At 47.2% G+C, this 27,699-nt stretch overlaps 1 protein-coding gene across 1 annotated transcript in view; it reads right to left on the reverse strand.

Moving 5' to 3' along the window:
- RAB40B (RAB40B, member RAS oncogene family) overlaps nt 1-27,699 on the reverse strand; it is a 992,795-nt gene that overhangs the window by 749,008 nt on the left and 216,088 nt on the right. The gene's annotated exons all lie outside the window — the stretch shown is intronic.

A 27,699-nucleotide genomic window follows, 5' to 3' on the forward strand; every position in this document is an offset into this window, starting at 1 on the left:
TCACGGGGGAGGCTCAACCTAGTCTAGGCCGGGGTCTCCCTCTTTGTCTTGTTTGTCTCGCCCTCCAGTCGCCTTCGATGTGAGCTTCTGCCCACTTCCAGGCCTCTTGCGGGTCAGTGAAATGTACTGTGGTTCCCTTATGATAAATTTTGAGCTGTGCTACGAAGAGCAGCCCGTATTTTACATTCATGAGGGCCAGTTGCCTTTTGAGTGGTTCGAAGGACTGCCGCGCACGCTGCACCTCCCGGGTGTAATCAGGAAAGAATGCGATCCGGGATCCGTTGTGGGTAATTGTCCCTATTGAGCGCAACACCCTGTCTCTGTAATTGAGCAATTTAGCAAACACTGTGAGGTGGTACACCTGGGATTGGTCTGCCCATGGGCATCCTGGGGCCCTTTCCACTGAGAAGAATTTAGAAAAGGAGTGGGGTGCAAAGATATCCACAAGCCACTGTTCTAGAAACGGCTCCATGCTGTGTCCTTCCTCTCCTTCGGGAAGTCCGAGAATGCGCACGTTGTTACGACAAGATCTTCCCTCCCATCATCCACTCGGGATTCCAGGGTTTTCAGGCATGTCAGTGCCTGCGATAATTGTTGGGTGACGCCTCTAATGCGGTCTTCTTCTTCGGAGATGCAGTGTTCCGATTCTCCCGTTCGGGAGGTGAGTTTTTGAAGATCATGGCGTAAAAAGGAGACATACACCTCAATGCTGTCCATTTTGATTTCCATGGAGGAGCGTGAGCTGGCAATGGCGGCCATCATGTCCCTTAATGAGAGATTATCCTCACCTGTGGGGGAGGTCGGCCGTGTTGCTTGGCCCGTCGGTGCCAGAGTGGTGGCGACCGCATATTGATCCATGCTACTTTGCGTGGATGTTTTCTTCTGTTTGTCTTTGCCCATTTTACAAATCGTGTAGGTCCTGTGTTCCGCTGTTGTAGGATTAATCCTTGTGGTGACTGGGTACCTGTCCAGTGGTGCGTTGGTTCAGGGTGGCCGGCCGTCTGTCAGCCAAACCTGGGTCTGCCCGGTTAGTGTAATAACAACAGTGGTGTCAGACACCAATGCCCTCTCTCACCCCCTGATCTTGGTCTGGTCTTTAGAACCAATTATTCCCGTCTTCGTCAGCCCCTTCCTTCAGTTAGGGCTCTCAGGGTCGGCGGGATGTTGCGCACCGGTGTCAGGCAGACCCTCTGCCAGCAGCAAGCATCGCGGGTCGAGAGCAGCAGGATCCAAGGGGCACCTTCAGATGTTTACTGTGGCGTTTTCCGTGATAGCACCCTTCCTTTTATCAGGCCGGTATTAGTCAAGCAGTGGCCCCTCACCCGGCCCCCCGCTCGTATGATCTGGCCGTGAGGGGTTAAGTGGCTCTGTCGGGTCCCCTGAGTAACCGGACCGCCTGTCTATCCAGTTTCTGCCCCCAGTGGTCTCACCGTAGGGCGTGCAAGGATAGGCCACCGATCCAGGGCTTTGTGCCAATTAGTTTCGGGAGGTTCTATCAGTCTGGCAGCCATGCCTCTCCCTGCGCACAGTGCTCCTGTGCTCCTCCACTCACTGCAGGGGTGATTGCTGCCGTGTTCCCAGCAGGTAGGTAAAGGAAAAGCCACCCCTCCCAACTCACTCGGTAATGTCAATATGACGAGGCCCTGAAGGCCGGCGTTCCACTGAGGGGGTTATGCTCCTGCAGTGCGGCCGGAACTTATCTAGTGGACTTTCCTGAGGCCGAACTTACTTGTGGTATTATGGCGTTTCCGTCCTTCTCCCCCTGCCACTCGAGTGGATGGCTGATGGGGGGGGGGTTCCTTCCTGAGGGGGGTCTCTCACCGGGGTGCACAGGCGATCAGGAGTCCCGGGCAGGAGCACAGGTCTACCCGCTGCTCCCAGTCCAACGTCTATCAGCTGCACAGGATCCCGTTCATGGGTCACTCAGTCAGCCCTCTTGCTGCGTGGTATCTTAATTTTCGATCACCCCCTGCTGCATGGCGCTCCGTTCACCAGTGCTCAGACACCACGCACAGTAAAGGGTGCAGCACTGTTCCGACGTCGTGCTGGAGTGCCGCGGGGCTGCCACCCGTCGCTCGCCACCAAAGGACACCGGGGGCGCGGGGCGCACTGCAGCATCTCGGTCGGCCAGCTCCTCCGGATACCACAAGATGCGTTGCTGCGCGCCCATGCCCAGACTCGGATCGAAGGGACACTCACCAGGTGAATTCCACACGAGCCACTTGTGTGCAACCGCGTTCGCCCGCACCGCAACCGCCAGGCATCAGAGTGCGGGCTGGTAAAAGCACTGGAGGGTGCCGCTCGGTCGCAGTCTCCAGGTGCTGCCGGCCATTTTGAAGCTTCACGCCGGTGAGCCGTGGCTCTCTACTACCATATCTGTTTTTGCCGGTATTCCACCGAGTGGTCGCAGCAAACTCAGCTGGTGGAGGCACCAAATGTTTTGGAGTCGATTCGTGCAACTTGACTTTTCTTTCACAAAGGAGCCAGGATATTATAAAGGATATTTTCGGCGCCTGCAGGAGCTCCCAAGGCTCACATCTTCATCGCTCGCTAGCAGGCCACGCCCCTACAATAGTCTATTCTTGATAGAATAGTTGCCCGGGAGATAGTAGCAGAGTTGTCCTCATTGAGATATGGATGAATATTCTTAAGTAGCTTTAGATGGTACGAGCGGCTTTTGGCAACTAGGTTCACATGGGACTCTACACTCAATGTGCAGTCGGTTTGTACACCGAGAGTTTGGATTTTCTTCTTCACTGAGATGCTACAGTCCTGGATGGAAAAGGACTGGTAGCAGTTAGCGAGTCTGGCCCTATCTTGGGGGAAGCCAAAGATAAGTAGCTCAGTCTTACCCTTATTGAGGCACATCCAATTGTCCGCCATCCAGGTGTCTACTTGATTATAGATATTTTGGGTAAGTTGTCGGAGGCATAGTCCCCCAAAATATGTAGGACTATTTGGGTGTTGTCTGCGTAGTTGGTCCAAAATACTGCAGATTCTTCTAGGAGGCTACATAGAGATAAGATGTGAAGGTTAAACAAAATGGGGGACATGCATGCTCCTTGTGGCACCTCACAGGTGACAGAATGGGATCCATGGTGGCATTACCCCAGCTGACTTTTGATTGTCTTCCAGTCAGGAAGGAGTGTATCCATTTGCAAGCTAAAACAGAGCAATGGCAGGTGTCCTTTAAGGGTGTCCGGTCATTTGGTCGAAAATAAATGGTTGAATGACCATTTGATCGAATCAAATGGTCGGAAAAAAAATTATTTATTTATATATATTTTTTTTAGTTTTGGTTGCTTAAAAAATAAGTTTTAATAAAGAAAAAGGGGGGTTGGGGGGGAACCCCCCATAAAACAAAAAAAAAATAATTAAAAAAAATTAGACCTTTTTTTTTCTACCATTTTACTTCGATCAAATGGTCATTCGACCATTTGGTTTTCGACCAAATGACTGGTAACCTCCTTTAAGATGTCAAGGAGTCGTTCGTGAGCTAGTAAATCGAATGCGGCTGATAAGTCCAGTAAAACCAGAAGGCCGGACTTACCCCGGTCCAAAATGCTTAGCATCTGGCTCTGAATATCTATGAGGGCTGTCTCTGTGCTATAGACAGGGCGAAAACCAGACTGCCTTCAATGTAGAATATTCATGGATTCAATGTAAGTCTGAATCTGACGGGTAGCTACTTTGTCTAAGCTTTTCAAGAAGAAATTGCAGTTTGTGATGGGTGTTAAATTGGCTGCGTCATTGGGGTCCACCCCTGGCTTTTCAGGAGGGGAGTCACTGTGACATTTCTGAAGCCATCAAGAACTATGTGAGTCCGAAAAGAGGCCTTTATAAATCATGCCAGAAATGGGGTGAAAATATCCTTATTACCCAGGATCATTTTTGGGGGAATCACATTGTCTGGTCCAGCTGTCGGGCGCATGGTACCTAGGATGGGCAGCAGGTAAGAGTTAAGATACCTGCGTAAAACTAAAGGATGTGCCATCATGTGGTAGTGCTAGATGTAGGGGGGGAAGGGATCCTTGGTAGGGGTGCTCGGTGGGTTTGGACGTGCAGCGATCCGTTATAGGATTTTGGCCCTTGCTTTGAGTATTTTTTCTTGGAAGGTATTCTTTATTTTAGTACAATCTGCATTTGTGGGTGTGAATGGTGTCAATTGAGCTTTGGGCTTTTCGAGAAGCTTTAATTATTGGAACAGCTTTTTGAGTTTGTTATTGGCTTCTACAATTTGTTGGTTGTAAAAATTATTTTTTGTTTCTATGATCGAATCCTTATAGGTTTTTTCAAGAGTCTTCCATGCGTTTTTATTGTCAGATGAGGGGCATTTGAGCCAACACCTCTCTGCCCTTCTTTTGTCGGTTTTTAAAGATCTGAGTTCAGATCAAAACCATGTTTGATGGTTTGGATTATCCCAGGTGGTTCTCGACTTAAGGGGGGGCGAGCTTATCCAAGAGCAGAGTGGAATTCATGTTGAAAGCCTCAATTAGTGCATCAGGGGAGTCTGTCTCCAAGGTCGTTTGTGATGCATTCTTTGAGGTCGAGGGTTGAGCCTTTCTTGAGGTTACGACTAATGATTGTTTTGGGGGGATGGATGGCTTGGAGGGGGGCGTGTGAAGACAGATGTCAAAATTGACCAGGAAGTGGTCTGACCAGATATAATAGTTGGTGTTAGTGATCTGGGCTTTTAGGTTTAGTGAAATAATCCAGTCCAGGATGTTACCTTTGACGTTGGTGGGGTCCTTAAGGATCTGGCGTATATATACACTAGCGAAACACGGGATAACAGTGGGTTGGAAAGCCAATGCGAGGCCAGTAGTACAGGTGTGGTGGAAGGACTTGGTAAAATGGGCAAATGCAGAGACAGTGGTGGGAAGAAGCAGCGGGCCGAGACACGGAACAGGTGGAGGGAGGAGTGGATGAATGGCGACGGCTGATAGTGGATTTAGCCACTTCTGTAGGGGGCACTAAAGACAACCACACGCATGAACATGAAGCTATAGACGCCAGGGAGGGGTAGTAGAAGACAGGAGGAAGTAGGTGGAATGGAGCGGCGCGAAGTAGGCCGGGGTGGGGGGATTTGAGGGCTATGGGAGGAACAGGCTATTTCATTCCAAGTGTAATAAGATGAACAAGTTACTTCTTACCTTGTAACGTTCTTTCGACGGGATGTTCCTCCGACGTATTCCTCATCTTAGATATCTCCTTCCAGCTCTGCTGGCCTCGGAAAAATTTTTCTCTAGAGGGCGCTGCGCGTTGACGTCCTCCGAGTCGATGTCCCTCCTTTTGTAGCCCACAATAATACTTTCTGGACTAGACTAATCACCCTGAAGGAGCGTAAGCTGCAACAACAAGGGAAGTAGAACTGCGGGGATGGATGGGAGGGTCGATGAGGAATACGTCGGAGGAACATCCCGTCGAAAGAACGTTACAAGGTAAGAAGTAACTTGTTCTTCGAAGGGATTGTGTCCTCCGACGTATTCCTCATCTTAGATAGGCTCCCATAGCAGTATTCTATTATTGGAGGAGGGAGTACTGACTTCACGCTGTCTTCTATTGATGAATAGAATGCAGTACAGCCCTTCCAAACCTAGTCTCTTGACTGGAGGAGGAATCCAAATTGTACAAACGTGTAAAGGTATGGACAGACGACCATGTAGCGGCCGCACAGATGTCTTTAACCGGCACACCTCTTTTGAGGGCCGATGAAGCTGCAATACCTCTGGTCGAATGAGCCCTAAGGTTTTGAGGGGGCTCTTTTCCTGCCAGTTTATAACATTCCAGAATGGCTAGAATGATCCATCTGGAAATGGTCTGCTTAGTTATTGGTAACCCCAGCTTGTGACCTGTGTAACCTACAAACAGCTGGTCTGCCTGTCTTATCCTGGCTAGTCTACTGATGTAAAAACTTAAAGCCCTTCTAGGGTCTAGCCTGTGTAACGTCTCTTCCTCTTTCCCCGGATGAGGAGGAGGATAGAAAGATGGTAGGGTAATCTTCTGAGTGATATGGAATTCAGAAACCACCTTTGGGAGGAAATTAGGCTTCACTTGCAGGACAACTTTGTCTTTATGAAATATTGTGTGAGGGGGTTTACAAGAAAGAGCTTGTAATTCGCTCACCCTTCTAGCAGATGTAAGTGCTATTAATAAAACAGTTTTAAGGGTAAGGAATCTTAACGAACAAGAATGGAGTGGTTCGAAAGGTGTGCCCATCAGGAAGGTTAGTACATAGTTTAAATCCCATAGGGGAACTTGGAATGGTCTTGGGGGATAAACAGTGGTTAACCCCTTTAGAAACTGTATTACCAAGGGTAACTTGAAATAGGATGGTTCTTCCGCAGTGCGCTTAAAGATGGATAGCGCTGCGAGATAGCCCTTAATGGTGCCAACTTGAAGGCCTGAATTCACCAAATATAGAAGGACAAAACCATTGGTGTACCACATGAAAAAGGGTCGATATTCTGTTCCCTACACCAGCTGCAAAATCTGTTCCAACGGCAGCGGTATAAAGACTTTGTTGCTGGCCTCCTTGCCGAAAGCAACACCTCCATAACATCATCAGGGAGGTCCCAATCCTTGTACCTCAACCTTTCAGAAGCCAAGCGTGAAGGTTGAGGGTTTTGATGTCTGGATGGAGAACCTGACCTCCCTTCTGTGAGAGTAGGTTCTCTCTGAGTGGAAGTCGAATTGGAGGGCAGATGGACAAGTCTAGAAGGTCCGGGTACCACGTTCTCCTGGCCCAATCCGGGGCAATTAGGATCATGGTTCTCCGGAATCTTCTCAACCTCCTGATCATTTGAGGAATGACAGGGACCGGTGGGAACGCGTACAGAAGCGGAAACTCCCAGTCCACTATGAACGCGTCTCCCAGAGCTCCTCTCGGGGAAAATTCCCTTGAGCAGAACAGATCGCATTTCCTGTTGACGCTGGTGGCGAACAGATCCACCTGAGGGGTTCCCCAAAGGGCGAAGATCTCTTGAAGGACTTCCTGAGCTAGTTCCCACTCGTGGGAGACTGTGCTCTGCCTGCTCAGAGCGTCCGCTGTCAAGTTCTTTTCTCCGGCTAGGTGAACTGCCGATAGAGAGATTCCTTCTTGGATTGCCTAAAACCAGAGCTGCATCGCCTCTCTGCACAGGGGTAGTGATCCTACACCTCCTCTTTTGTTGAGGTAATGCATGGCCACTGTGTTGTCCGTCATTATCAGGACGTTTTTCCCTTGTACAGCTGGCAGGAACGCCTTCAGCGCAAGTCTGATGGCTCTCAGCTCTAACAGGTTGATATGTAGTCTGGACTCCGATGGAGACCAACGACCGCTGATGGTCAAGTCGTTGGCGTGGGCTCCCCACCCCGTGAGTGAGGCATCCGTGACTACTGTTTTCTCCGGCCAGGGTTGCCAAAAATGTTCTCCTTTCAGAATGTTCTCCTGACAGGCCCACCACTGAAGGTCTCGAGCCACCCTGTCGGGAACCTGAAGAAGATCTGTCATTCTCCCTGAGAATTGTGACCACTGAGTCCTCAGTGCCCACTGGAGGGATCTCATTCTCAGGCGAGCCTCTGGCACTAGGAAAATGCAGGATGCCATGAGGCCTAGCAACCTCAAAAAGTCGAAGGCTGGGAGACGTTGGGCATCTTGGAACTTGGTAACCGTCTGTAGAATATCTTCAGCCCTCACCTCTGGTGGCGAGGCTTTTCCCAGGGAAGTGTCCAGGATCGCTCCTATGAACTGGAGTCTCTGCGATGGTATCATTTGTGACTTCTTTGAATTGAGGGAGAAGCCCAGTTTGTGAAGGGAGTGGCACACGTGATTTAGCTGGATCTGAGCTTGTTCCGAAGAGACAGCCCTGATCAACCAATCGTCCAGGTAGGGGTAGACGTGAATCCCTTCCCTCCTTAGACTTGCCGCTACTACCGACATTAACTTGGTGAAGACCCTCGGGGCGGAGGTCAGCCCAAATGGTAGCACTCGAAATTGATAGTGAGAGTTGCCAATTGCGAACCTCAGGTATTTCCTGTGTTTGAGATGGATAGGCACATGGAAATAAGCATCCTGAAGGTTCAGAGATACCAACCAGTCCTGGTACTGAAGGGCCTGGAGGATCTGAGAAAGAGTGACCATCTTGAATTTGTCTTTCCTGAGGAATTTGTTCAATTCTCGCAAGTCCAAGATGGGTCTCAGTCCTCCGTCTTTCTTTGGAATGAGAAAATAAGGGGAGTACAAGCCCTTGTTCCTCTCCGCTACAGGTACCGGTTCTATGGCACCTTTCTCTAGCAGGTCCAGAATTTCCTGCAAGAGGAGCGGATCTGGAACTTTCTGAGAGCTGATCCCCGGTGGATGACTCTGAGGTATGCGTAGGAAAGGCAGGCAGTAACCTTGGGCAACTGTTTCCAATGCCCAAGCATCTGACGTGATAGCCTGCCATACTGCCAGATGTTGAGTCAACCTGCCTCCTACAGGTGTCCTGTGAGGGAAGTCCTCAGAGTGTTTTGGGGCGGCTGATGCAGATGCCGATGGTAAAGAGGCACCTGCTGTTGCTGTGGCTTTTTAATATCTACCCCGTCCACCTCGGGTAGTTCTTCTTTGTCCCCTTTGAGCCGATCGTCCTCTACCTCTTCCGAATGCGGAGTAGAAGCAAAAGGACTTGCCCCTTGCAGAGGTTCCTGTGGGACGAAAAGGTGTCTGACGGATTGCAGCGCCTAGGGATTTTGCTGCTGCTTTTGAAGTTTGCAGTTTCTCTAAACTGTCATCTGCCTTTTTCCCGAACAAAGAAGAGCCATCGAATGGCATGTTCAAGAGCCTGGCTTGCACATCTGGGGCAAAACCATACTTTCTCAACCAAACAAATCTCCTGGTTGTTGTACTTGCCGCCATTGCTCTGCTGATACTGTCAGCCGAATCAATGCCCGTCTGGAGGGATTAGCACATAGCGTCTTTACCGTCCTGTATGATATTCAGGAACGCCTCCCTTTCTTCTCCCTCCGGGATGCAGTCAGCCGCTGTAGAAGCACACTCCCAAAGTGTATGGCTGAATCTAGCAAGGGTGCAAGTAGCATTAACAGATTTTAACGCCATGCTACATGCCGAAAAAACTTTCTTTGCCATAGCATCATATTTTTTATCGTCCCTGTCATGTGGGATGGTAGGATAAGCCGTCTTGACATCGGTAGAAGATGCCGCCTGTACCACCAGACTTTCTGGGGATGGGTGCTTTGACAAAAACTCTGGGTCTGTAGAGGATACCCTGTATTTTGTAGACAGTTTTTTATTTACTGCCGGGACGACATCTGGGGTTCCCCAGTTCGTCATAATCTTCCTCTGAAGAGCTTTATGAAAAGGCACCACAGGATCCTCCTGTGGGCCTTTGTCAAGAATATTCGTGAGGTCATCTTGTTGGAAAGATTGTGAAGGTGCAGACCACCCCATAAATTCTGTGATCCTGGCCATTAAGGCTCTATAGGGGGTTTCAGCATGCTCCCCCGGGTCTGGCCTAGCAAACTCCACCTCAGGGGAAGTGTCTAACCCACTTGCCTCATGTAAGGAATCATGAAGATCCTTTAACCTGCGTTCTTCAGAGGAAAATTCCTCTCTAATTGGGGTTACAGGTCCCTGCAACGCAAATGTGTCTTCCTGTTCAGATAATTCACCCTCTTCCATAATTGAGGACATAGTTCTCAATTGTTCTGAACTCATAAAGGGTGTAAATCCCATTTCCAAGGCAGAGGGTGCCGAACTTGTCATAATCGGCCTCGAAAACGTCGATGTCGTCGACGCAGAAGGCTTCGAGCGTGGCGTCGAAAACAAAGGCGGAGGCATCGATGACCTCGACAGAATTGGGATTCTACTAGACAATCTCGAAGCCATCGACATCGAGGACCTGGGGATAGTCACTGGGTGTGTCGTGAACGTGACTTTTCTTGGCGTCGACGCCGGTGTCGAAGCTGGCGTCGAGTCGACAGACCCGTGTGAAGAAGGTCCCTTCGACAACGGCGTCGAAGACACCGACCTCGGCGTCGACAGAACCTTCGTCGACGGCGTCGACAGAACCTTCGAAGAAGGTTTGGAGGTCATAGTCCTACTCGCGGGTTCGAGACACGCTCGAGAGGTTTCCTTCGCCGGGTACTGCGACTCGCGGCGTTTTTGACCTTCGGGTCTTCCGACAAGAGCATCGCTCTCGGCAGTCTTCGAGGGGGTCGAGGCCGCTTTCTCGAAGACACTCATATTTTTGCGGAATTCCTCCCATTCAGCCCGGGAACTATGTTTCGTGGGGCAAGGGATTCTCTTTGGCGAAACAGAGGAAGAGGAAGACAGAGAAGGGGATCTTCGACGTCTCCTCTTCGAGTGCTTCGATCTCGAGGAGTGATGGGACCCACTCCGAGACCTGGAGCACGAATGGTGACGAGGAGACGAATGTCTTGACTTCGTCGACGAAGAAGAAGCTTTAAAAGTCTTACCTTTCTCCAGCTTCCCCCTACGCTCCTTCAGGGCCTTAGCTGTCATGGACATACAGTCCTCGCACTCCGAACAATGGTGTTCAGCTCCCAAACACCACAGACAAACTCTGTGAGGGTCAGTCAGCGACATCTTTTTCCCACAATCTCGGCATTTTTTGAAGCCGGATCGAGGAGTTGTCGGTTCCGACGAAGAAGCCATCGAGTACGGATCGAATAACTCGAGGTAAATAGGTTTAACCTGACAAAACTGAGCAATGGTATTCCGAGGCACTGAGTAAGCGCGGAAAAACGTAACTGAGCAACGGACCCTGCGCATGGCCTTTATAGGCAGGATGACGTCGATACGGCGGCTGTCGAGGGACATCGACTCGGAGGACGTCGACGCGCAGCGCCCTCTAGAGAAAAAAATTTCCGAGGCCAGCAGAGCTGGAAGGAGATATCTAAGATGAGGAATACATCGGAGGACACAATCCCTTCGAAGTATATGTTATTGCAAGTCTGCAAGTTACTATGGATATTAAAAATAATAAAAACTGTTTAAAAAAAAAAGAATTATAATTCGTGGATATTGTTTTGATAGCCTCAAGATGATCAATATTGTATTCTCCTGCAGCTCCCCCAAATTGTTTTACATGACTGTGCAGTGTTAAGTATCCGGGTGACATGTCTAGCCGGCAAAGAAGTTGACTGAGCGCCTGTTTTGGAGTTCAAACCTGCTGGGACCTAAAATGTACCCCTTTCCATAATGCAATACCCAGAATCCTTGTTTTATGATTCTGTCATGCTAAAATGAAAAAGCACAGATAACTGTGAAGGGGGCTACAATGGTATTTGTTGGTTTTTAGTTCGAGGACTTTCGCTTACTGCACGTCAATGTTCGGGCATGTCGGGCGTATGCGAGATTCATCATGAGCTGGTTTATATTCTGTTGGTTTTGACCTGCTTTTTTAATTGACTCACTTGTCGAGTTAGTGAACAGGTTTTTTCTAGTAGATTAACAATCTTTAACAAAAGTTCATCATGCTAGGTCCCAAAAAGAAGTTCTATTAAACACTCAGGTTTTGGGGGTGGGATGCGCGGGGCTCAGGGGAGTGACGTATGAAACAGTAACTCGGTGCACAAAGTGCAGTGTTAAGTGCAACGCAGTCGGCAGTCTTCTGGAAGTGTTGTGGCATAATACCTTTTAGTATTCCTCACTAGTGTTCAAGTAAGAGCCTAGCACCTTTCTTATAATGTTCTCTGGGGAACTAAATTGCCTAATTGAGTATGCGCAAACTTCTGACTAACACAACATTTTACAACTTGCGCAGCAAAAGCCAATCTGACTGTATGAAAAGTGTTGCCCTGGAAAACCTTCAGGGAGTGTTGTCAACATCCTTAAAGGGGACTACACACAAATAGGGAGAAAATTAATGACTATTTTCTCCCTCGACAAGAGACTTCCAACCCGAAAGCTGTTGTTATAGGCAGAGCAGTAACCACCAACACCTCCTAGGATAACACCAATAGACAACGATTGCCTTCTTCGTCTGTGATACAGTCTGAAGGTAGATAGCATTCACGCATTAGCTGGGGATGAGCCGTGTATTCCCCAGAAGAGCGCAGAGGCATTCAATGACACAAAAATATGGTTTACTCATTACAATGATGTAGGCGGGCAATAGTTCTGATACCGCGCACGGCTCTTTATTGGGGAATTAAGGTATAATGAAGCAAAACATACAGCAGCACCATCAACATTGATAAAAACATGCAAAAAAATGTGTAAGATACAAAGCGCCCAGCACTCTACACTACAAAAAATGGCAGCCCTCATGATCAATAAGTTACATCGATCAATTATAAATATCTGTGATGGCTTGAATAGCGTATCTTATGATCTGAGAATTCAATATCATGGTGCTGTTTCTACATCTGGCATCTTGCGCCGCAAACTCTCCCCAGCAGCTGTGGTAGCATCTTTGCCTAACGAAGAAAGACTCCTGATAAGTAGAAATCATAATGACTCACTCATAAATAACGTTCAGAGTGTAATTTTGGTGGAAGGAAAACTATTTGGGGACGGAAGCCGTATTACAACCCTGGTTGAAGCTATTTATGTAGTGGAAAATCAAGACAAGCAGAACATTCCTGCTGGGAAAACTAATGGCATACAGCAGTAACAAAAGCTATCCAAAAAGGAAAAGGGGGAAAAAGAAACAGGCCAGAAATGTTAACTCATAACAAACTGACCTTTAAAAAACCTAATTTGGCTACATTTTAGTTGATAACCCTAAAGCTAGGGGGAAAGAGCTAAGAAAAACAATAAGGGGAAAAACAAAGCCAATACAGGTAACCTGGCCAACTGGATTACTACAGATTATGTGACCTTTAAGATTAATTCCAGAGACACTGAACACGTAGCTGACAGGAATTGCATCAGAAGACTATATAAACTTGGACAATGATTTGGTAGGAGTTATTATCTTCGCCCTCCAACACAAACACTCATCTACAACGAGGCACCCTTAAAACTTTGCCCAACTTAACAGTAAGAGACAATAGTGGCACTTGCATGACAGTGGGCAATGAGATCACGTCCCCGATTGCAGTGGCTTCAACTGCACAAAGTAAAATGAATCCAGGATGTATTTTGATCACGTATACAAATGAACATATTTTACATTCTCTGCATGTTGCACATGCTACCCATGTTAAGAGTATAACATCGAGAGACATCCAATAGGTAGAACAACATGATTCCAATCCGCTCACTAGCTCAATAATATACTGTGAAACGACCCTAATTGCTGCAAACATTATGCCATATGCAGCCGATTTTTTCAAAATGAGATACGATTTTACACATTTTAACTCAGCTCAGCAAATGACAAGGGACTCAATCAAAATTGATGACTGGCTACATGATTTAGCAATTCTTTCTAGTAAAGAAAAGATAAGTTATCAGACATTGAAAAGAGTAGACAAGTATTCTGCAATTTGGAATGCCTTTAACTAATTGTATGTGTGAATTCCCTCTAACCATTTTCTTCTTTTTTTCATTTTATTCTTCCTTTCCTCTCTTTTCTCTTTATCCCTTCCCCTTTGTGTCTCTTCTTCTACTCCCTTTTTCTTTCTTTTGCCTCCCTTTTTTCCCTTGTTCCTGGCCACCTGTTTCTAAACCTTCTGAGCGTCATACCACCCTGTAAAGATAGTACAAAAACATGTTGAAATTAATTACATATTGACTTCTATTCTAAAACTCTAATAAAGAATGTTAAAAAAAAAGAAAGAAACATTTCAAACAGGGCAATTGCCATTTTAGATCAGTTAAATTGGTTTATTGATTGGAACAGAGTTATGATCAGCTAATGACAAAATTAATTATCGAAACTATTAGATGGGATAACATCATTAGTCTGGAACATATATTTTAAAAAATTGTCCCAGGAATTGGATGTTAACACATCTTGTGGGTCAAATGCAGCCTTACCTTAAAGAAATGTCCAGCCCCATTTTGAGAAGGTTATTTCTAAAACTATGTGTCAAATCAACTTCCATGCTTAGCTGTGTTAGGCCCAAGATTGGGGTTGCTAGAGAAGAACAAGTTACTTACCCCTGGTAACGTTCTTTCGATTGATGTTCCTCCCACGTATTCCTCATCTTTGATAATTATCTTCCAGCTTCAGCAAAAATATTTCTCGACAGAGGGCGCTGTGCGGTAGCGTCGATGACTTAATGTCCCTTGAAGGCCTCCGTCTGATGGTCGACGTTATCCGCAGTATATGTAGCACACGCAGCGCCCGTTGGCTTCAGTTCTTGTTTTTCAGTTCTTGTTTTTCCATGTTTAGAGTAATTAATAGTGCCTCCTTAGACTTTAGAAGATTCTGCGACAGCGCAGAGTGTAAAACACATAGAATCTACAGTGGGGTAGGTTGGAAGGGTCGATGAGGAATACATGGGAGGAATATCCAATCGAAAGAACGTTAGCATGAGTAAGTAACTTGTTATTTGAATGGATTGTGTCCTCCCACGTATTCCTCAACTTTGATAGCCTCCCAAAGCAGTAATAGTCTTCGAGGTGGAAAAATAATTTAGATCTGCCTTTAGCAATTATCATGGACCGAGTGCAAGACAGCTTTTTCCGAAAGCTCCCTCTTGAGTAGAAGAAGTGTCCAGGAAGTAATGACTCACAAGGTGTGTATGGTAGAACAAGTGGCTGCAGCACAAATGTCTTTAATAGGTACTCCTCTCTGAAGAGCGGAAGAAGTAGCCAAGCCCCTGGTTGAGTGGGCTTTTAGACCATCTGGGGGATCTTTACCAGCCAGTCTATAGCATTCTTGGATAGACAAAACAATCCATCTGGATAGACTCTGTTTTGTTATTGCTAACCCCAATGTATGACCTGTATATCCGATGAATAATTGGTGGTCCTGGTTTTTGACATTCGCGAGATAGAACTGAGAGCCCTCCTAGGGTCGAGTCAATGTAACCTCTCCTCTTCCTTTGCAGGAGGCGGAGGAGGGGGATAGAAAGTTGGTAAAACTATCTTTTGCGACAAATGCAAGTCAGAAAACTTTTGGCAGAAACGAAGGTCTTACTTTAAAAATAACCTTATCCTTATGGAAGACCGTATATGAAGGTTTACAAGACAGTGCTGCGGGCAGATGTGATTGCGACTAGCAAAACTGTTTTTAGTGGTAATAGTCTTAATGGACATGAACACATGGGTTCAAAAGGAATGCATGTTAAGAATTTTAATACAAGATTTAAATCCCAAACAGGTACCGGAAAGGGAGTAGGAAGAAACACATTAGTGAGTCCTTTAAGAAACTGAATGATTAAAGGGATTTTAAAGTACGTGATTTCCTCTGATGAGCGCTTGAAAATCGAAAGCGCTGCCAGATAACCTTTAATTGTTGTGATCTGGAACCCCAGATTTGCTAAGTGAAGTAGAAAAGATAAAACTGAAATGGATCCACATTCTTATCCCTACACTGTCTGCTGAACTTGTTCCAACGACAGCGGTATGAAGATTTTGTTGCTGACCTTTTGGCCGAAAGCAAAATCTCCATTAAGTCTTCCGGGAGGCCCCAATCCTTGTACCTCAGTCTCTCAGAAACCATGCTTGAGGGCTGAGTGTTTTGACCTCTGGATGGAGAACCTGACCCTCCTCTCAGGAGAGAAGGTCCTCTCTTTGTGGAAGACGTATCTGTGGGAAGATGGACATGTCCAGAAGGTCCAGGTACCACGCCCTCCTGGCCAAATCTGGGGCAATTAGGATCATGGATTTCCCAAACTTTCTCAACCTCCTGATCATGTGAGGAATGACAGGGACTGGAGGAAACGTGTACAGGAGTGGAAACTCCCAGTCCACCACAAATGCGTCTCCTAGTGCTCCACTTGGGGGAGATTCTCTTGAGTAGAATAGCTGGCACTTCCGGTTGACACTGGTCACAAACAGATCCACTTGAGGGGTTCCCCAAAGAGCGAAGATCTCTTGAAGGACTTCCTGAGCTAGTTCCCATTCGTGGGAGCCTGTGCTCTGCCTGCTCCGAGTGTCTACCGCTGTGTTCTCCGCTTCGGCTAGGTGAACTGTCAATAGGGTGATTCCTTCTGGAATCACCCAGTACCAGAGCTTCATTGCCTCTCTGCACAGTGGTAGTGACCCTACACCTCCTCTCCTGTTGAGGTAGTACATGACGACTGAGTTGTCCGTCATAAGGACATTCTTTCCTTGTAAAGAGGGTAGAAAGGCCTTCAGCGCTAGTCTGATTGCCCTCATCTCCATTAAGATTGATTTGTAGTTTGGTCTCAGATGGAGACCAACGACCGCTGATTGTCAGATCGTGGCGTGGACTCCCGACCCCCACGAACGAGGCATCCGTTGCTACTGTTATCTATGGCCATGGTTGCCAAAACGATTGTCCCTACAGAATGTTGTACTTGCAGGCCCACCACCAAAGGTCCCGTGCAACTCTGCTTAGAACCTAAAGGAGGTCTGACATCCTGCCTGAGAACTGGGACCATTGAGTCCTGAGAGCCCATTGGAGAGATCTCAATCTCAGGCTAGCCTCTGGCATCAGAACAATGCAGAATGCAATGAGGCCAAGCACCCTAAAAAAAAGAAATAAATAGAAGCCCGGAAGACTCTGGGCACTCTGAAATTTGGTGACCATCTGCAGAATGTGGTGAGCCCTCACCTCGGGTAGCGAAGGCTTTTCCTGAGCAGGAATACAGGACTGCTCCGATAAATTGGAGTCTTTGCAATGGTAACATGTTTGACTTCTCGTAATTGAAGGAGAAGCCCAGTTTGTGGAGAAAGTGGCCAGTCACGCTGAGATGTTCCAGGGTCTGTTCGGGAGAACGAGCCCTGATCCGCCAATCATCCAGTTAGGGGTAGACGTGAATCCCCCCTCTCCTGAGACTCGCTGCCACCAGCGCTATCAACTTGGTGAAAACCCTTGGACGGAGGTCAGCCCAAATGGCAGAAATCAAAACTGAAAATGAGAACCGCCAACTACGAACCAGTTTTGGAGTTGGAGGGCCTGAAGGATCTGAGAAAGGGTAACAGTCTTGAACTTGTCCTTCCTGAGGAACTTGTTCAAGTTTCTTAAGTCCAAGATGTGTCTCAATCCTCCGTCCTTTTTGGGGATTAGAAAATACAGGGAGTACCAACCCTTTGTGCCTCTCTGCTGCAAGTACCGGTTCTATTGTCCCTTCGGTAGAAGGATAAAAATGTCATGCATAAGGAGCAGATCTGGAAGTTTCAATGAGCTGTTCCCTGGTGGATGATACTGGGGCCTTTTTAGAATAGAAAGGTGGCAACCCTAGGCCCAAGCCTAGTGTCCAAACATTTCAAGTAATGTCTTGCCACTCTTTCAGATGCTATGAGAGCCTGCTTTTCCCACTGGGGTCGTGTGGCTTAAGGCCTCAGAGAGGTATTGAGGCGGCTGAAGCAGCGTCTGAGGGCAAAGCGGACACTGCTTGGGCCGATTTAGCACCTCTTCCTCCACCACGAGGGAATCTTCTTTGTCCTCTAGGACTGGCTTTCCTCTCCCTCTTCCAATTGAGGAGTGGAAACAAAAGGACTTAACCCTACAAGATGACGTGCCGGAGTAGGAATGTTGAGGCTGTCTAACAGCGGCGCTTAGAGATTTAGCCGCTGATTTTGAGGTCTGTAGCCCTTCCAGACTTTCATCAGCCTTGCTACCAAACAATATCGAGTCGTCAAAAGGCATATTGAGTCATCTTGATTGCACGTCCGGTGCAAATCCAGACTTCCCCAGTCACACAATCTGCGTAGCACCGTGCTAGTCGCCATGGATCTGATAATACTATCTGCAGTATCCAGACCGGACTGGAGGCACTCACACATTGCCTCCTTACCATCCTTGATGATAGCCAGGAAGCCGTCTCTCTCTCTCTCTCTCTCTCTCTCTTCGCCTTCGGGATGTGGTCAGCCGTCGTCTCGGGAACATAGCTCAGTGGCAATGTGCTCGCCTTGGAAGCAAGACGACACGGAGCAACACAGGTTCGATCCCCGGGTCCGCGCATAGAAACCTCTGGGTATTAAGCGGGTTATAAATAACCTATCATATCATATCATTGCTGTGCAATCTCACTTGATGAACGAAAACTTAGATAAGGGACAACTGTCATTTGCCGATTTCAAGGCCATGCTACCGGCAGTAAATACTTTCTGCGCCCAAGCGCCCACCCATTTATCATCCCTGTCTGTAGGAATGGTAGGATAAGCAGATTGTTTTGTGGACGTGGCTGCTTGGAACACCAAATGTTCTGGAGTCGGGTGCTTGGTTAAGTAATCTAGGTCACTGCTTGACAGTCTATATTTCTTGGGAAAGTTCTTATTAAGAAATAGAATCTGGGGTTTCCCACTTTTTTGTAACTCTTTTTTGCAAAGCAATATGGAAGGGCAAAATGGGATCCCTATGTGGACCTTTGACTAATATGTCTGTTAAGTCATCGTGATGAAAAGGAAGAGCAGGTCTACGCCATCCCAAATATTCTACTAGTTTGCTCATCAATTGTCTATATGAGCTGTCAGCATGACCTGCAGTATGTCTCCTTAAAAGCCGACTTTCCTCCCGATCCTCCTTCACGATTCTTGTGATAATGCAAGTTCACAGAGTGACGAGGCTCCCAGGCTGTAAAAGAAAAGAACCAACACAAGGGCATATAATTAACAGAATAAGACAATACTGCTTACCATATGGAAGTAAACCCCTCAACTCCCCTCTCCTACATATATGAGCCTTTAGGTAGTAGACACACTTGGGTTAGTGGATGTTCCTCCTTCCCCAAGTTCATTGGTGAATGTCCATAGACCAGAAAACTGCCCGCTGGATGTTGCCTAAGGATAATTAGGACAGACTTTCGACAAAGGGCATGACTCGGGTGGCACAAGGGCGCAAAACTAAACAAGAAGGGAGATTAGAAGAGTACTCGGGATGATCAAGAAATCACCTGGGAAATACTTTTATTTCCACAATACAGGGAACAGGGATACAGTTCCACAGAAGAAACAACAAGGTTCCCATCCAATAGTATCCAAAGAGCAGAGCCAATTCCTAACACAATGCCAAATGCAGGTTACAAAACCAATGAGTAATCCGCATGCATCCAAGACCAGTGGCGTATGCAGAAAGCAGAATCCAGAGTGCCAAAGCCAGGAGAAAGTAAAAAAGGTAGAAAAGGGACATAGATACTCGCGGGGCAGAACAATCGATGGCTTAGCTCGGGAAGTACTGAGACTCCGGCTGCCAGCACTTTCATTGGAGACCACAGGCATTACATTGTGCCCTTTCCGGAGCACGGAGCATGTGACGTCAGTGCGCATGTTTACCAGGTGATATGACATCATCGGGGGCCCACCGCGCCACACTTGGGTGGTTCTAGGGCTTGTAATGCATAGGTGCGCATAATGTGGGTACAAATGCCAAGGTACCCCCATGTCAGCCGGAGCCCTGTGAGTCCGGAGTGTTCGGGACGCTGAGATGCAGTGCCTGACAGCAACCCTCCTTATCCCTGAGGTGTCAAGCATGTAAGAGGCAAAGAAGCCAGGGCGCACGGATGTTGGTGACTGGATCCCATGTGTGGTCCTCCATGCCCTACCCCTTCCGATCAACCAAGTAATGCTACATGCCTCGTCGTAGACGAAAATCCAGAATGGCCCGATCCTTGGATTACTCTTCACCCTGACCATGACAGGTAAAGGCTGGATTGGCAACCTGATAGCATGTTTACATGGTTTGATTAGGCTAACGTGGAAAACTGGGTGGATGCGCCATCATAGAGGGATTTTGAGCTTCACAGCAACGGGTTTCAAAACGTATTAGATAATGTAGGGCTCTATGAATCTAGAAAGCATTTTTCGCTTCCCTAGAATCAGAACATGTTTTGTCGATCGTGTGGCAGGTCAGAAGAAGGACACATACTCTCAAAGGACATGTTCTTCAATCTTTTATTAAATGAAAGATAGAAGGCCTAACTTTCCCTATGTCTATGGGTGGCCCTGTCTATTTTAATAACAAAGGTGCTCATCTGTCAGTCATGAATGTCCAATGAAAATGTGTCAGCTGTCCAAAAAAGACCTAACTGACCCTACCACTAGATAAACCAACTTAAGGTAGGAGAATGTCTCCCTTCATAAATACTTTTAGTACCCAATTCGCAGATAGTCTCTTGTGAACTTTTGTATTAATCTCTTCCATTCCCAAAGGGAAAACGTTTTCCTTTCTTCACTTGGATTCCCTTTCGGCTGTTTCTCATCAGTAGAAACTTCAGCTGGTCTTTTTGGAGGGAATATGATCTGTAGGCCGTTTCCCTCTTTATAACAATTCCAAGTCTCTTGAGTCTTACGATTCTGTATCTGGGTTACATGTATAGGTGTCATGATTCCTGCCCCTCATGTCCACAGCCCTCCAAGATGTCAGGCTGGAGCCAGGCCACGATCACCTACATGGCCCTCAAGGGCCTCTCCATCCCTCCAAAGACCCACTTGGAGTCAGACTTGGCGCTTGTGGCACCAGACTCACTCACTCCCGTAGGATAACATTGGGGATTGGACTTGTAGTGCATTGATGGGGACAAGATGGATGCCCCCACATATTTTGGTTCCCAGAACTGCATGTGCAGTCTAGTCTTTTGGGTGTGGTTCCGCCCAGAGACACCTGGGATACCCAGAGACTATTTAAAGCACGCCCAGGCTGAGAAACATGCTTTGTGTTTTCTGCACCTGCAGCGTGACACTGTTCGGATCGGTCTCCAGTAGGCCTGCATCTTTCTTCTGCACTCAGCTCCTGCAAGAACAAGAACACTGTTAGGAACAGCCTTACCTTGCGGCACTTCTGCCCATCATTCATCGCTCCTTCTGTTCTGCGGGCATCTTCGACGGTATGCCGCTTTCTAAGGAAAAGGGAAAAGAAAAGAAAAAAGGCATTAGTAAGCATTCAGCAAATCTTCGCTTATTTTTAAAGACTGTACGAGCTTAAAATGCTTACCTGAATCCCAGCCGCGCTGGGGGAACTCTGTCTCTGGAACTTCTCATCCAACTGCAAGAGGGAAAAGACACTCCAGGTTAGCGGAGAAACATCTAGAGGCGCCGCATACCGCGCTTACTCACCGCATTTCTTCTTCATAACCGGCATCCACGCTGAAAAAGTCACAGCACCTAAAAGACACAGAAAAATAACTCAGTTCAATACAAATACGAAAGGGTCGCATCGCGCTCTGACTCACCTTCAGCGCTACTCATCTCAGCAGCACGTCGCCATCCCTGGACGCCGACCATCATCTAAGGAAGGAAAGGAACGAAGTTAGAGAACTGTTCAAAAGACTCATTATACTTACCAGTCAGACTCTTGCCAGTAAAGTAACTAGGCAGCAACGAGCCTGCATCAATCAACGCGCCCCTGTGCTGAAAGCAGGACGGAGAGCACACTTTCCAAGAAAACAAGGTGAGCTGTGGATCAAAGGGGAGGGTTGGACCCCGGGGAAGAAGGGGTTCAAGCAGACAGAGACAATGGGGAGTTAAACTAGACTGGAGACTGGGCCTGAAACACAGGATTGGTAGAGTAGACTCCAGGGAAGGGTTTGAGGTCGTAAGAGGTCAGAACAGGCTGAGTGACGTCCCCGTGGATACCAGGTGAGCGTTACAATAGGCTCTTGACAATAGGCATCATTATAACCTTGCCGGTCCAGAAACAAAAGTGCCAGTAAGCTTACCTGCACCGTTGTATCCGTACCGGCAAAGTGCAAGTCTGCCGGTCGGGTGCCCTCCCACCCGGCAGGTCTGACTTGCCATGCGGAATGGCACCTGCCCGCAGAATTTCACGGAAGCACTGGCACAGTTATGACGGTGCCGTGTGTTTCCGTGGTCCCCACTCCCATAGAGTCCTATTGGACTCTATGGGAATGGGGAACAACATTTTTCCGGCGCCTGACTTCCCGGCCGCCCAGGTTGTAATCCCCCGGTGTTACCAGCAAATCGGGCGCCGGTAACTGTTTACACGTCTGGCGGCAACCGGCCGGTATCACCGGCACAGGTACCGCCGGCACAGGTACCGCCAGCCCCGTAATGAGGCCCAATGTCTTTCTTCCTCTTTAACACTACAGTACTTATGTTCAGGATAGCAAGTTATTTTCTCATTCTTCCATACTGGTTTCATCACCTGGTTCTTTTTCTCATTAACCAGTTCTTCCTCAACCTGTTCTCTTGCTCACAGTTTATATATATGGGATATATTACTCACAGTAATTGTATTTCTGATGCTTGTATCTGCTTAGATTCACATGCTATGCATAGGCTGACATCTAGTGGAAGCTGCAGAGTATCACAGCTGTTTTCGAAACTCGAAAAGGGACGTTGACAGGGTGTGCCAGAAATACTATCCCTAGTGTCACGTACACTGTACCCATGGACCTTCACGTGTCGATGTCCCTCAAATTGTTTTGTTTCTGACATGAGGTAGCATGAATTGTAGCACGAGTGCAGGTGTATTAAAGCAGATATGTATCAGATACAGCTCAGATAAACATCTATGGACCTTCTTCTCCAAGGGGAGGAAGGGTGGGCACATGTGAATCTAAGCAGATACAAGCATCAGAAATACTATTACGGTGAGTAATGTATCCCTTATGAGGCTTGTGGAATCTGCTTAGATCACATGCTATATAGATTAGCGAGCAGTGTTAGAAGGTGGTGGGTTGTGAGAAGGTCCAGCAGCAAATATATGTTTTAGAACCGCTGGTCCCACTTGTATATCTGCTTTAGAATGAGTGTCAATGCAGTAGTGCTGAGTGTAAGTGTGTACTGAGCTCCATGTAGCTGCTTTGCAAATGGTGTCCACCGGGACGTTTGCTATAAAGGCCAAAGTAGCTCCTGTACCCCTTGTGGAGAGAGCTCTTGGTGTGAAAGGTAGTGTTTTGCTTGATAAAGAGTAACAGATGTATGCATCTGACTATCCATCTGGAAATGGCATTTTTGGAAATGCGGTCTCCTTCTCTGCCTGGTGCTACAGAGACAAACAATTGGTCTGTTTTCCTGTGTGGTCTGGTCTTGTTTACATAGAAAAAGGACCACCCTCCTTACATCTAGTGTATGGAGTTGACTCTCAGCTGAGCTTGTTGGGTTCTGAAAGAAGGCCTGTAGCTTAATGGATTGGATTGCGTGAAATTTGGAAATTAATATAGGTGAAAGCCTAGGATGTCTTCTTAAAACCAATTTGTCCTTGTGATGACAAAGAATGGGTCTTGCACTGACAATGCTTGAAATTCACTGACTCTTCTTATGGAAGTTATAGCCACCAAGAGGGCAGTCTTGCATGTGAGGTGTTTAAGACTTGACTCATGCATAGGCTCAAAGTGGGGTCCCATGAGCTTTGCAAGTACTACATTGAGATCCCAGCCCGGCTGGGGGTTTGAAATAGGAGAGTGGAGTCTCTTTACTGCCTCCATAAATGCCTTAATGACGGGAACCTTCCACAATGATACTTTATTGTGAGAGGTGGTGTAAGCTGATCAAGCCGACAGGTTAACCTTTATAGAGTTGAAGACTAACCCTGACTCTAGCAAGTGGAGCATGTACTGAAGAATGTGGGATGGATTACAATCTATGGGGATTATTTGTTTAGACTGGCACCAAATTACAAATCTCCTCCACTTGTCGAAATAACAGTTTCTGGTGTTTGGTTTACGTGCCTCCTTGAGGATATCCATACACCTTTGTGGTAGATTTAGATGTCCAAACTCTATGACCTCAGGAGCCACGCTGCCAAGTTCATTGAGTGAGGTTGAGGGTGTAATGTTATTCCCCCGTGCTGGGTCAGCAGATTGGTCTGGCACAGGAGTTTGATGGGATCTCATATCGCCAGTTTGAGAAGATATGGATACCAGGGTTGTCTTGCCCACATGGGAGCAACTAGGATGAGCGTCATCTGTTCTCTCTTAATCTTGTTCACCACCCTGTTCATTAGTGGAGTTGTGGTGGGAGGGGGGACACCTTTTCCCCATCCTACCACATAGGATATTCCAAAACACTGCCCCCCCCTTTTCCACAAGAACACTTTCACACAACACGAAAGATAACAGACTAACACCAGAGCCGTTTACCTGATGTGTCTCAATACCAGGGTCAGGCCGAGTGATGGCTCTTTCCATCCCCACAGGGATAAAAGGTGAAGCACAGGAGCACACTACAAGCAAGGCAAATGGCACGACGTAAGAGCTTACTCAGCACGGCAGTTCAAGAGGAGGAGAAAGACGCCGCAGACAGGGCAGGTGGCAAGTAGAGAGTCGACCTTGCCCTTTCCGACCAATGCCTATGAAGCCTCCGCAGAGGGAATAATATGTCCGCGAACAATAGCCAAAGTGTGTTGCAGCAGATGTCAACGGTACATGAGACCCTCCTCTGCTGATTACCAAGCCGGAGAGAGATGCTTGTCTCCGTGGTATCAACCCTGACTCCAAGGAGGAAGAAAGCCAAGCGGTTCATCATAGCCGATGAGTCGAGGGGAGAACTGATAACAAACGGAACTGTGTTGAACGAAAATTAGCAAGTGGCTATTTGAACTTTGAACAAAGAAAGAACTGTTAAATGTTTTGAAGGGGGAAAGCCAGCAGTAGAGGAGTTCGGCACCACCTGTGTGCTTACTCAGAAATCTCTGGCCGATTACCCAATGGTAAAGACTATCGTACCCAGAAGGCCTTGGGAAGAGGCGAAGATAGGTCAAAGTAGTCATACAGGGGTCTCATAAAATCCTCTGTACCGTCAAAAGTCTTTGACCAGCAGATGATTGTGACGGTGGTCAGTCAAAAGGTCGAAATAAAAAAAAGTCGAATGAAAAAAATGTCGAATTTTTTATTTTTTTTATTTATATGATTTTTTTGGGTTCGGTAAGTTAAAAAAAGGGGTAAAATAAAAAAAAATAGAAAAAAGAGGGGTTAGGGGGAACCCCCCCATTTCGAAAAAAAAACTTATTGAAAAAGAAATTCGACTTTTTTTTTTTCGATATTTTATTTTCGACATTTTGACTTTCGACATTTTTGTTTTCGACCACATCACTATAAACCGATTGTGACAGCTAAGGGAAGTGAATCCCGCATGGTGAAGATTAGTACATGAACAGTGTGTTACGAAGGTCGGCGAGAGTGAACCCGGCCGAGGGAAGCCGACAACCAGGGGCAAAGCCCGAAGAACTGTTTAAGATTTGTGAAAGCGAGAAGTATGGCAAGACAAGGGGAAGCGAACTGTCCCCATTGCCATTTGGGGTCTGAGCCCGGCCGTGGGAGATCCAGGGGTGGAAAGTCACCACCCAAAGTTCACTGAGAAAGGAACTGTTTTTTTAATTTGTTGAATACGACGTGAGGGATCTGCGCCCATAAGAGGGGGACCAAGGGGTGAAGCCATCACCCAACTTGTTCGTAGACAAGAACTTTGTGTTTGTTTGTTGAGAGCATCAGGACTCGAAGGCAAGAGATTTGTATTGAAAAGAGACTTAACCAACAAAGAACCTGATAAGCTGCTACAGAACTGTTAGCTTGTGCTGGGAAGGCTCGATTGTGTGCTGTGCTCCAAAGTCCCATCTTGTCCCGTGTAAAAACGTGGGGAAAGGAGACCTCAAGGCAATCACATCCTGACTTATTATTTGTGAACACTTTTCCTTTAGTTGAACACCCTACCCCACACTCTTTCAGTAATTAGTGTTAAGGAATTGGCAATCGTTTTTTTTAGTATAGGCCTTTTTACTTTGACAAGACACCACAAGGACTGCCTTATTTTTCAATTAATGGTCGACACTTGCTCCATTCTTAAGACTTAGGTTAGGCGTTTTTCCACATTATACTTACAGTTTAATAAACGCACTTGAACTGTGATCACCTGTGTCTGTCTTTACTGTTGTCACCATGAGTTCCTTACACATTTAATGATTACCTCGAGTCTCCCCATGCTTCCTGCTCTCTGCCATGTACCTTTTTTCTGGAGAGAGAACGGATTTGGTAGCTTTACTTCCCGCGGACTCGGTTTCGTGTTGGAACGCCAACTGCGTTACCTCTATGGCGTTCGTCTCCTCACTCTCTCATATCCTCTGACAGTGTCCCGGTTCTCGACTGCACCCTGGAACACCTTGCGACCTTCGGTTGCTGATGGCGTCGACTTTTTGCGTATTGCACATCCACCCCGGTCTCCATCACCAGGTCTCGCCACCACTTTCGGTTGAGCGTATGCATGGCCAGTTCTCTGCTTTATGGGTTCACTGCCACTCTGACGTACTGTGGAACACTTACATGTGAGTTTGTATCTCGCTGGTTTTCTGGTTCTCGCAGTCACCAGTTGCTATGCAACTTTGGGCCTTCCCCAGAGTTGCGCATGTGATTCTCTCCTTCTCTTCATGTTTGGAATTCCCTCACCTCTCAGGCTTCTCTTGCCTCTGAGTTTATGTATGCTGTTTAGCGCACTCGTCCCATTAAGGAAGGTGTGCTGATTTAAACGGGCAAGATTCTCATCTCAGATAAGTATATCCTTTAGGATTTTCTTCATCCCAGTTTTGGCAATTCAGGTTTTGAGATGTTTAAACACATCTCATGTATGCGTTCGGCGGGAGGGAGTCCCTCAGGGGAATGGGAGTCCTTGTCCCCAAAGGGGGAATCTCTCTCAGTGAGGTCCGACTTGCCTCTATCCCTCAGGAGAGTACTGCACAGATGGGCTCACCTCCCTAGCCTCACAGGGAGGGGGTGGGGCCTCCCCCTTGGGAAAAATCGACAAATTCCCTTGATTCGTCACAATAGCCATACCAAATCCCCCTGATGAAATTCTTGTACGGGGTCCCTTCTACAATCCGCAAAGCGCTTATTGGATTGCTGCACACTCTTGAGAGGCAGGTAGACCGTCAACTGAACCTGGGTGATATTGTGCACGCAGTCCCCTACAGCAAGTACTTGTAGTGATTGAGGTATTTTCACAGGCAGGGTTCTAGGATGCTGGCTATATAAGGCAAAGAATGGGGTCATACACACAGAGGTATGCAATGATGTATTATATGCAAACTCTGCTACTGTAGGCACAGGCAGAGTAAGTATTCCTCTAATGTGGTATTAACTCACTCGGTTTGCCCATCAGTTTTTATTTTATTATTATTATGGTATATATTGAGCGCAGACCCCAGACAGTTATAATGATGGAAGGTAACCCGAATAAATGTTCTGCCCGGGGCCGTTGGTATAAATGGACAATGTATGAAGCGTGCCATTTTTGTGAAAACATCCACCACCACCCATATGGTGTTCATGCCATGAACACTTGGTAGTTCCAAGATAATAATCATGAAAATGATAAACCAGGGTTTATGTGGTATAGGCATCTATTGCACTAGACCTGTGGGTTTACCAGTTAGAACTTTGCATGGAGCACACATCAAGCAGGTTTAGACATACATCACGAGTCGGGCGCGGCTATTAGCCCTACCGCCAACGCGTCGGATCACCAGTTTGCCAGAACGGTAAGTCCCCATTCCCAATTGGGCCCATCAGCGGTAATAGCGTGGAAAATCGGCCAAATCTCGGCAGATTTGCCCCAAGCTCAGAGCTGGGGGAAAATCCGCCAAACCTGTGATTCGGCGGAACCTTAAATGCAGCAGTAATAGTGTCGCCGCCGCATTTAAGGTTTACCGCCAAGCCCTATGGGCCTCATCACGAGTTGGGCGGTAATCCGGCGGATTTCCCGTCGAGCGGCATTAGCGCTAACAC

The sequence above is a fragment of the Ambystoma mexicanum genome, chromosome 3q (genome assembly GCF_040938575.1).
Source record: "Ambystoma mexicanum isolate Mex_15411 chromosome 3q, UKY_AmexF1_1, whole genome shotgun sequence".
Taxonomy (NCBI): Eukaryota; Metazoa; Chordata; class Amphibia; order Caudata; family Ambystomatidae; genus Ambystoma; species Ambystoma mexicanum.